The sequence below is a fragment of the Neodiprion pinetum genome, chromosome 4 (genome assembly GCF_021155775.2).
Source record: "Neodiprion pinetum isolate iyNeoPine1 chromosome 4, iyNeoPine1.2, whole genome shotgun sequence".
In the NCBI taxonomy this organism is placed as follows: Eukaryota; Metazoa; Arthropoda; class Insecta; order Hymenoptera; family Diprionidae; genus Neodiprion; species Neodiprion pinetum.
In genome coordinates this window covers 4,023,139-4,033,605 of record NC_060235.2, presented here as the reverse complement: position 1 = coordinate 4,033,605, position 10,467 = coordinate 4,023,139, and the positions used below count along the sequence as shown (strand labels likewise).

Genomic DNA, 10,467 nt, shown 5'->3' with positions numbered 1-10,467 from the left:
GCCAGCCAACCTAACCTCTGCCCGTCTCTCTGTACGTACGGCGTCCTTGTCGTCCTATCGATTCTCCGCCCTGCCCCGCTTCGTCCCCCGGTAACCTTGGTAGAGAATAACCCGCCGTTCAATTCAAGGAATTATGACGGCCCCAGCTCTCTTTCCCACTCTCTTGCCTCCACTTCGTCAGGGTCGTGGAGATATTTACGCGCGCGCGCGCGCGCGCCCGCGTGAGAGTGAGAGAGAGAGAGAGAGAGAGTGCGTGCGTGCGTGTGTGTGTGAGAGAGGAGTTAAAAGAGAGGACGAGGAGAGAGAGGCTAGACCTCGGTTCCAACCGGGGAACGCAGTCTTCTTCGACGGACGCCGTCGTGTTCTCCAAAATTTTTCCTCATGTCCCCCTCCCGCCTTCGCCCCTCGCCCAGCCACCTCCCCCACCATCGGCCGACGGACCGAGAGGTTCTTTCCAAAAATTTCCGTCCTCCACGGCGCTGAGGTTATTCTAGCTGGTACCGGAATACAACCGTGCAGCCACCGCGCCAGCCAACGCTGCGTGTTTTTTCTCCTTATCGATTACTCGTATTTAACTTGGTACGCCCATGCGTCTATACAGAAAAATAACTGCACCTACATGTGAATACACATCCACGCAATATGGCTAAGTAAGAGGACGGAGAAGAAAAAGATTGTGACGGAAAAAAAAGAAGCAACCAACAACTTCATTTCTCACGAAGATCCGTCACAAACGGATGGCAAAACTACCCGCTATATCAATTTTCCTGTGCAAGTCAACTAGAAGAGAGATCTTCTCTGATATTTTATACCTCTTTCTAGACGGTAAACACGTCCAAGTTCTACTTTCTTTCCAAAAGTAGGAGGAAACCGAAACAACAAGTTACGTAACTGAAAAGGTGATGAAAAAAATCACTTTCAATCACCATCGTCACAATTTTCAGTCGTCTCTACCGTTACCCCCCCATTTAACTTCGTTGAGCTACCAAAATCAAGACGCAAATCTACAAAATCCTTGAATATAGTGTGACGCTACTGTTCCGAGGACCTTAAGTTGATGCGACTGATTAGCGGATCGTGTCTAACATTATACGCGTATTTGCCGAGTGAAATATGACTGACGTAGGTCGTTTCGGTGCCGAAGTCTGGGTATCAATTACTCTACTGAAGCCTCTAGCCTAAAGGAGCCTAGATCCTAGGCTCTACCGTTCCGACTTCAAGGAGAGTTGTCATTGCAGGATTTACCCGTCACCCTCCACGTTACATCGTGTTTTCAAGATATAGCTGCGCTCTCCGACATCCCGACGACATGTCGCCGAAACACGATCTCGTGGTTGTACTGATTTAGTGAGAAAAATATGATAAACAAAAAAAAAAAAGAAAAAAGAAACGACACACGTTCCACTTTCTCGGACGAGCAAGATTATGACCGCAAACCGGGTGTTCCGTCGTCTGAATAGACCCTTCTTCTGACCTCGAGTCCTCACGAAGTGGTGCAGCCCCAAACGGAGGCGCAACGCCTTCGGATGACGGAAGCTCACAGTCCTCGTTGGTTCTCGATCTTCGAGTACTACCCTGTGTGCCTCTCTACCTATAACGTGCACGTGATCCGATCGCGTTTGCCAACATTCAACAAGTGAGTGATGCTGACGCACTACACACGCGGTAACATCGTGCAGCCTCTCTGGACCTCAAAGTCCTCGCCACCCCCCCCCCCCCCCCATCCCGTTCGACTACCCCGAACTTTACGGTGATAAGACAGCCCAGGAAAAGCCTCTACTCGATGTGCATATGTATATACGGCATACATCTTGATCTTAGACGATAATGAACCATTTTCATTCCATCTTCGCAAGTAATAAAATGTTTTCTCGTACACGTATATAGATGTGTATAAGACCTTTCGTTTATTTTCTTCATTTCTCTTCCAAGTATCCTTTAAATTTCAGATTTAAGGTAAAGGTTGCAGCAACTGGAGTTTAAACATTTCTTGGATTGCTGCAGGTATTGGGGAGTTTTAAGATTCAAGGAAAACTGTACCCTGTTATCCAGGTAAATTGGGATGTCGGACTTCCGTCAAAATTGGCAAAAATTTTGAATGAAGTTTTCGTGCCGTAAATGTGTACAAAATTTTAAGACCCCAAACGGTTTCTGAACCCGCGCCGATATATTGACTGAGTACTCTTACCTGTGCCGAGCTCGAAGATCCCCTTGTATTCTCGAGTCCCTTTTGAACCTGTATTTCAAATATCTCTAGCCTTTATTTATGACCTGCGATACTTGGACCTCGGATTTTCAGTCCGGGAAAAGCGAAGAGAATTTTTTCAAAAAAATTTGCAGGGATCTGATACTCTCTTGTGCATAATACCAATGCGAGCAAGACGTCTCCGGCAAAAATTTCGAGAAATATTCAGGGTTCAAATTTACGATTTGGTATTGTTCAGTTTGTTTTACTCAGGGTCGGGGAGGGGGGGCAGAGTTCGAGCACTTCGGCTTCTCTCCGATAGCCTCGCGGAGATATTTATTAACCGTGATCAGGTCACGGCGTGGTGTCAGTATTACGGTACCTAGATCTGAAATTCGCGCATGTGCCTACGGTCTCCTGATGTCTGCCATGGCGGGAACACAATTGTACAACGAAATACCTCGTGCACACTTTTCGTGAGCATTGACGAATATGTATAACTTTTTTGATCCTATTTCTCAGTGCCAGATCAATATCAACGGTATTAAGTTTACCTAAATAACAAGAATCTGGACAATTGTGTGCACGAATTACGTGACTATTTTGCCAGGATAACAGAGAATAGGCTAGAATCAAGAAGCGGAAGTAAGGATAGAATATTATTTGTTGTTTAGAGAAACAAAATACAAAACAATATCGTTTTAATTCATGCACGTAAACAGGCAAAAAAATAAAACAGGGAAAGAGAGACAGAACATTCGGTTCTCCCTGATTTTTCACCGCCTAAGGCAGGTTGGGAAAAATTTTTTTGAAACGCAAAATTATTCGACGCGGCCTGGTCTTTCCGTAAAGTTGGTAAACGCCCCGCGAGCGAGTCGAGGGGGAGTTTTTGTCGAGCTTATTCTCGCCCGGCGCCAAGGGGGCGCTTTTTAGTGCCCTGGAGCAGCCCGCCTGGCACGGAGAAGAGAAAAGGAATTCAAAGAGTCCTTTCTTCGCTCGAAACGTTTTTTGAAAACGTACACTGACGACGAGAATCATTTAATTTAGTATAGTTACTAGAAAATACTAGTAAATTGAATATCGTTAAAATAACGGATCGATAATTGCTGCAATCGTAAAAAAAAAAAAAAAAATGTGTCACAAGTAACAATTTAATCTGATTATAATTGCCAATACTGATGCGCTGTCTGGTTACTGTAGCGTTCAATCTGTTTAGTTTAGTCAATTTTTTCAATCAAACAAAACGTTAACATTATTTTATCACTCCACCCACATTAAATGATCGCAACAGCTGTAATCTGATTAGTAAGAATGATCGTAATCAAAAATAATAGTAACACGTAATAGAATTTCTGATTACTCCAACTCGAAGCCTGATTTTCAGTTTAAACCTACCCGGATCCATATTTTTTAATTATGGGAAAAAAATTGGAAACAGCTCAAGACTGTATATAAATAGCAAACCATAAACAGAAATTTCTTTCGGTCTAGGTAATTCATTCTCTCTCTCTCTCACAAATTACGGCTAATGATAAAGTATTCTCATTCTCATTATCATTGTCAGATATTGAGCTCAGAATTCGTGCTAATAATTACGAATATACATGTATATAGTATAATAAATAATACCCGCTATGTAGAAACGTTATGCCCCTTCTTACGTGATACCGTCTGATATTTCGAAAACCCACCCGTGACGTATGAAACCAAAACAACACCCCGATTGAAGTTACGACTGCAAGTATAATCCTCGCCCGAATATTGCAGAGTCGCGACTTCTTTTCGATTATATTTATATCGTTATATTGACGATAAATTGTATTTTATATTATAGGAGCATTGCACTTTTTTTTTTGTTTTTTTTTGTAACCAGCACTGATGTGTAGTCTATTTTTACAAGGATTATAATTCGCGAAACGTAAGTTTATATTCTCTCGGATAATTAATCGTGTTATTAGGTACAGTTTTCACAGAGGAATGTCAGCTGTTACTTCTTCATAGTTGTTGCATTGGAAAAAAAAATTCTATGAAATAAGTGAAAACGATAACTGAAGCAAATTTTTCATACACATTATATCCGAGTTATTTATTTGTGATTAATCGTCTAAAATGCGCCAAAGCAATGGCGAGGCGACGTTCTGACGCAAATTACAATTGAGCAGCACAATGGAAATCTTAGGAGCCTCGCGTATTCAAGTGTTATATATCAGTAAACATACATAGATCCTTCGATGCATATACTGCATATAGCTGTATTCTGTTCTTACATATTTTTTCAGGTAATAAGTTACCGAAATTAATCAAGTGCCTATTATTTGTTTCTACATTGCAGGTAGAATGCTACACCATGGAATATTCCGTGCAAAGGATGTGCCTCAGGATTTGCAAAATCTTGCAGAAGTGGAACTGACGACTATTTTCAATTCTAGCATTCGTTACCCGACGCAATTTGCAATAATTAGGTGCTCAGAGCGAGTTTAAATTTTCCGTCCAGTTTTATTTCAATTTTTGCCTCGCGCTTTTCTCTCTCTCTCTCTCTCTCTCTCTCTTCTCCTTTCTCCGTCGCACCCCTCTCTTCACCCCTTGTGACCCATTTCCCTCCGTCCAACCCGTACGAGGTTGGCTCACTCGTACCATTTGTTTACTTCTTGACCGTACCAATTGTGAAAGTTTCGCGAATGATTTTCCTCTGTATAAGTCTTCGGGTTGTCGTGCTGCAGCAGAAAAAAAAAAGAAAAAACGGCTTGCATTATTATGCATTTCCAGATATTTTTCCCTCGCGAAGTTATAACAGAGCCTGTCGATTCGCTTTGCTGCGCTTCGTCTTTCTCTCGTCGATCTACAGACAGCACTTGCAGCTCGCTAACTCACCGGCAAGAAGTTCGAGCTGTTGCAGGCGATTGACGTCACGGACCAGCTACCTACAGCCGGAAGAACCAACTGCTATCACGCCCAAGAGCACATCGTGCCGAGGATCGAGCTTCGGCCGGTGAGCGATGCTGAAGAATTAAATGGTACCGGTCTCGACGTCGTTCTGAAAAACTGCGGTGAAACTTATGAGAAAGAAAAGCCAAGGATAACGCTGCTCGCGTATCGACCAGAAGGTTGCCGTTTGACATTCGAGTGATCGGTTAATTTTGAATATAAAATATTTTGCAAAGCAGTCAGGGAGGAGACGACTTGATCTTTGGAATTTCATGCGATTTTCTTCAAGGATATTCCTCGACAGGCTGAAATTGCTATCATGCTCGTCGGATTGACGGTACGTTGTGTGGAACCGAGCATCGCTGCTGGACTAATGAGAGCACGGTTCCAGGAGAATAAGACCGAGGTAGGTAACCTGCCACCTTCTGGAGCGGTGCGCTGCTGGGTGAACGGGCGTCGGATCGATTCCCGCGCAAAAACTACCGCGCACAAGCCGACCAACCAATCGTAGAATTTTCAGAGTAAACCGAACTAATAATTCGACTATTTTCGGGTACTCGTGAATATTTTATGTATACCTGTCTGTTTGATATCTGACGACGAGCCGAGCACCACGAGCACATCGCGCGCCTTGGTTCTGCCACTGGCAAATCCGTAATTGCGGTTCAGATTATTTTATTTCCACTTGACGCATGTACTTATAATTATAAGTTACTTGGGTAGAACCATAAGTGCAGATTATGCGTAACGAAACGTTGATTATTTCCACATGCCGGCTTTTATATTCAATTTCTCTTTCTTTTATTATTCTTTTTTTTCTGTTTTATTCGGCACTGCGGAGAGACTTTTTAACGATTCATGCTAATTCCTGTAGGTATACATGACGATCACGCGGGGGTTTGTATTATATAGGGTAAGGGTTGGGGATGTTGCTACATGAGCCCAGAATTAAAAAGTCTTCAGTTTCTCTCCGATCGCGCGAAACCGAAACGAGGGTTAGATTTTTCTTTCTTCAAAAACCATTCACACCGGTGACAAAATCAGTTCAACTTATTCTCATTGTCAGAAGCATCAATTTGACAGATATTTAAGCTGTACCTGTTAAGGGTGCCGTTGAACGTGTATCGAAGTACAACGGTCCGGAGTTTCGCCTGCGCCTAAATTAAATGGAAATGCAATCTAAACAGTGGTCAGCACGATTATTTCCCGTGGCTATCCAATATTGTGATAGCGGTGCAATTTGATTTCTACATCATCGCATATCTCAGTGCAGCTTTACATATGTATTATACGTGGTGTATACGTATATATATATATTCTTTTTCTTTCGCGTCCAACTTCGAAAATATTCGATAGCGAAATCTTGTCTGACCTCTGGAAATTTTTCCAAATCATCGATTTGTCACGATTACGTGACTAGGCAGGGAGTTGGCACACGGATTTCGTTCGGTACTCGCCGAGTGAAGAAAGATCCTCCGGAGGAACTGTTTTGACGTTTAGAAAATTTGAGCCCATAGCCGGTGGTGGAAAACGGCCACGGTCAGACGAATCGGGATATCAATTTGCACAGCATTGCACGGGGCGACGCTTCAGTATTGATCCGAACCAAGTTTCATCGATCGAGTTGCTAGGGCGCTTACAGCGGCCCGAGTAGCTCGGGTTTAACCGGTCATTATTCGATTTTTCTCTTCGTGTATACCTTTGCGGCGGAAAGTCGTCCTCGGCATATTTCCGGATTTAAGCGACGAAGAATTAATCAACCGCAGGTGAATCGGTCTGTCGCCGAATTTTCTTTTATCCATCTTTTCGTCCCTCCAATGAAAAATTTCCATGATAATTCCCAGCTTCTCGTTCTTTCCCTCGCCCAGCTCGCTCTGTTCTCGGAGATGCCCACGCCAAGTTTGACAAAGTTTTACGCAGGTTTTTGGCTCTATTACCGAGGGGTGGAAACGCGTCGGATCCCCGGTCCTACGATTAGGAAAGTTCCTTGAGACTTGGTGTAACTTTACGAGGTTGCGGTCTTGGTTGGGCAAAGAGACCGGAGTGCCAGCCAGGCGCCTCAAACACTGGCGGACTTTTTTAAAAGTGAAAAATACCGAGTGATAAAATAGCCAAGCTTGGAATTAGCGGTAGTTCAAATCGTTCGTGCTGGACTATCCGATGTTGACCGTGTGCACTTGGGGCAATGATACAAGCCTGAATCAAAATTCGCAATGCGAACATCGAGTGCTGTTACTCCTCTAACATTATATTTGTAAGAGGTATGCCGGTACTCGAGTTGTGTGCGTAGACAGGTAGGCATCATGCAGAAAATCACGCCGTTGAGAAACTAATTGCGAGTGTAGAGTATGTCGGACGTCATCAACCGGACGTCCACTTGTTATTCATTGGTCACACGCAGGCTGTGTAGTTGACCGTTCGAGAGACGCCGACGTCTGTTCTACCCGTTCTCCGTATTCTCATTTCTGTATCCGCGTTATTTTTCCTTCTTCCTTCTTTACCAACAGTCTGTAATTGCCGCACAGTTCCGAACCGTTTCGGATATCGATAGATTCTGGCTGTGCCGATGACGCTAGCCCGTCACGGGCGCCGAACGAAGTGACCGTAAAAGTCGAGTTCACAGGAGACTGCCGGTGCTTTTCACCGGCCGCGCTTTCCCTTTCTACTTTTTATTCGACCCTGGCCGAGTGGCTGACCAAGACGAGAACTACCACTGGTGCAAGTGCCTGATCCCCGGAGTGACTTACTGTTTAGTACTGCTAGGAAAGGCGTGAGCTGATTGATGCGACGTGTGTGCAGAGAAATTCGGACTTCAGGAACCGGGACTGCGGACTACCGCTCTGCATTACATGGCCGAAAATACCCAAGGCTTACTAGAATTTCATAGGTGAACTGGAGACGACGTAGTGTCGAAACTAGCCGTTGACTGGGAATTTCAGCATCGGATGGTGTGGGATTGACACCAAATCAAATAGTAGTCCAATGTATAGTATTTCCAAGGCAACAATGTCTCAAAATTGTTGCTTTACGACGGTCGTTTTTCTCTCAGCGTTTGTTCCAAGCGTCCAAAACTTCGACGAGGTTATAACGTACTTACATGGTGCGACTTGGCTTCTCTGAAACCTCTGTGGAAAAATGGGATTCCTCTTCTGCGAAAGAAACCGTACGATGTCGTGCCTTCCCCGGTGACTAGTTTGTCGTTTCGTTTTTTCAAATTGGTATATTCGGTTGCTTGTCACAGCAGTGCGAGGAAAGTATATTAATTTTGAAAAATATCTTCCAATTCGTGTAATTAGCTCGATTTCGACTCGGTGTTTTTCCGCTCCTCGATACTCGAGTTGTTACGGCGGCTCTCGCTATATACCCCCGGCTCGTGAACATCCACTACGCCAGTGTCGAACCCAATTGGTAACCCTGTTCGTTCTCTGCAGCGGCTATATGCTTATCTCGAGGAAACCTCGCGTCTATATTACCGACGATTTCTACGAATTCTGCGCCGAGCAGCGAATATGCGTTTCAACGCAGTGACATTTGAACGTACCGGCGCCTCTTCCGTCTCTCTCGCTCCCGTCAGCCGCGTACCTATCCAGTACTTTGGACTCGGACTTTCTCCGTCTCCGTCGCTGCCCTAGCCTCCTCTCCCCCCGCCTCGATTCACCCTGATCGTCGCTCCTCGTTCCACCCGAGGCAAAGTCCGTCTCTCTCGCTCGTCTCACTCCAGCGGCACCGGGAGAACCGGCAACGCCGGAAACCCGCGATATCAGCGATGCTGGCAACGCAGCAGTGACTCAGCACCGCTGGCGCTGGTGCCGGGGCCGCACACAGCGAGCTGAGACCATTTACTAACGAGTATTCCATGCACACACGAACGCGGGCACACAGGACGAGGCACACGGTCGCACGGGGAAACGCGGGCTTGGTAGTGGAGCAAGACTCACCGCAGCGTTTCGGAGGAGGAGATATTTTCGAATGGTGAAATCTGAATTCTCAGTTTTCAACGAGGAACGAACAACGACTAACCCGCTTCTACGCTCGTAGAGGTAAACTCGCTCATCGGGGAGTCGAAGCCATCGGAATACCGTCGCGTCTGATTCCGAACCCCCTACGCATCGCCTGGCTATTCGCAACTCCGAGCCGTTCCGAAGAAAAGCGGTTACGCGACCTGATGCTTCGCACATCGAGCACTCGGGCTCTACCTCGTTTCAGGAATTCAAACGGTCGTCGGCCTTCTTTACCGATGCAGCAGGAAGCGTAGACGTCATGTCATGTCCGGTCTTTCCGTATGTTGGTCAATGCGGGAACTACACTCTAACTATACATACCTGCATGACGCAGGGCCGAGGCATTTGCTCGAGAACCCCAGGATCTCCCGCCAATGCGTCATTGCTACATTTCGATCTGCGCAAGGTGATCGAATCCACTCTACATCGCTTTTCGTACTCGGTCGATCCACGGTTCAACGTCGAATGTTGTTGATATTTTTGTAATAAACTCTCAAAGAGATGGATAAGTCAAGAACAAGAAGCTAGTGTCTCGTTTGTCCAAAACCCTGCGCCTCTATTCTCCGACTTTCATCTTCCATGCAACTTATCCCTATTGCGAACACGTTCGCAAGTATACGCCGAACTCTTAATTGGGTAAATTCCCGCCCTTCTATAAATCGCAAGGGAGATCTTGAGGCAAAGAAAAGAGGACAGAGGGCATCGCTTTTCCGGAAATTAGCATTATTTTATTATCTCCTACAACCGCAGTGTTTCGGAGAGAGCGCTTCCTTCCCTGTCCATCCGTCACTGGGTAGTGATACCGAGGTCTCGTAGGTACGCGCAATGTAGACCGCACACATGCATTCTTTTGACGCAATGTTTTATGGCAACAGGTAGGTGACGTACACGCCAACGATTTTACGGGGGCGAGTGCATAACCTCGATAACCCTCGAGAGGTCGAGGGAGCGACAAAGCTGTGCGGATAGTCCGACGGTGGAGGTGGATTCAACGTGGTCCAACAAACCCAGAGGAATGAAAGGACAGCGGTGCGTTTGGGACGACTTCGATGTTTAACTGACAGCGAGTAGCCACGTGTACCGCATTATCTACGCCATCCCCGCCACTCTCCTGGTCTCTTATCACGACCTAGTCACTGCGTTCTCACTTCCGGACTCGCGTAGGTGCGGCGCCAGTGACGTCCTTGAATGACGAAACGAGTATCAGACTTACGACAGAACTTCTGAGATTTCTACTCACTCTGGATAGCTGGAAGAGGATCGATCGAACTCGAAAACGTTGCAGTCGAGGACACCCGACAGGAGAGCGTATGAGCGCAGAACAGCTCTTATCCGAGACTCTCCCCTCGGAATGCT

The 10,467-nt window shown here is 45.8% G+C and overlaps 1 long non-coding RNA gene across 4 annotated transcripts in view; it reads right to left on the bottom strand.

Annotated features, from left to right (window-relative positions):
* Positions 1-3,291: 3,291 nt before the first annotated feature.
* Positions 3,292-10,467, bottom strand: part of LOC124216636 (uncharacterized) — a 45,528-nt gene continuing 38,352 nt past the window's right edge. The window contains exons 1-3 of one of the 4 annotated variants that reach the window (XR_006882645.2): positions 8,652-9,367; positions 5,057-5,227; positions 3,292-4,899 (exon numbers count right to left, since the gene is read on the bottom strand). This is a non-coding gene — a long non-coding RNA (uncharacterized lncRNA). The other 3 variants (XR_006882644.2, XR_011176822.1, XR_006882646.2) reach the window with 3 other exon arrangements.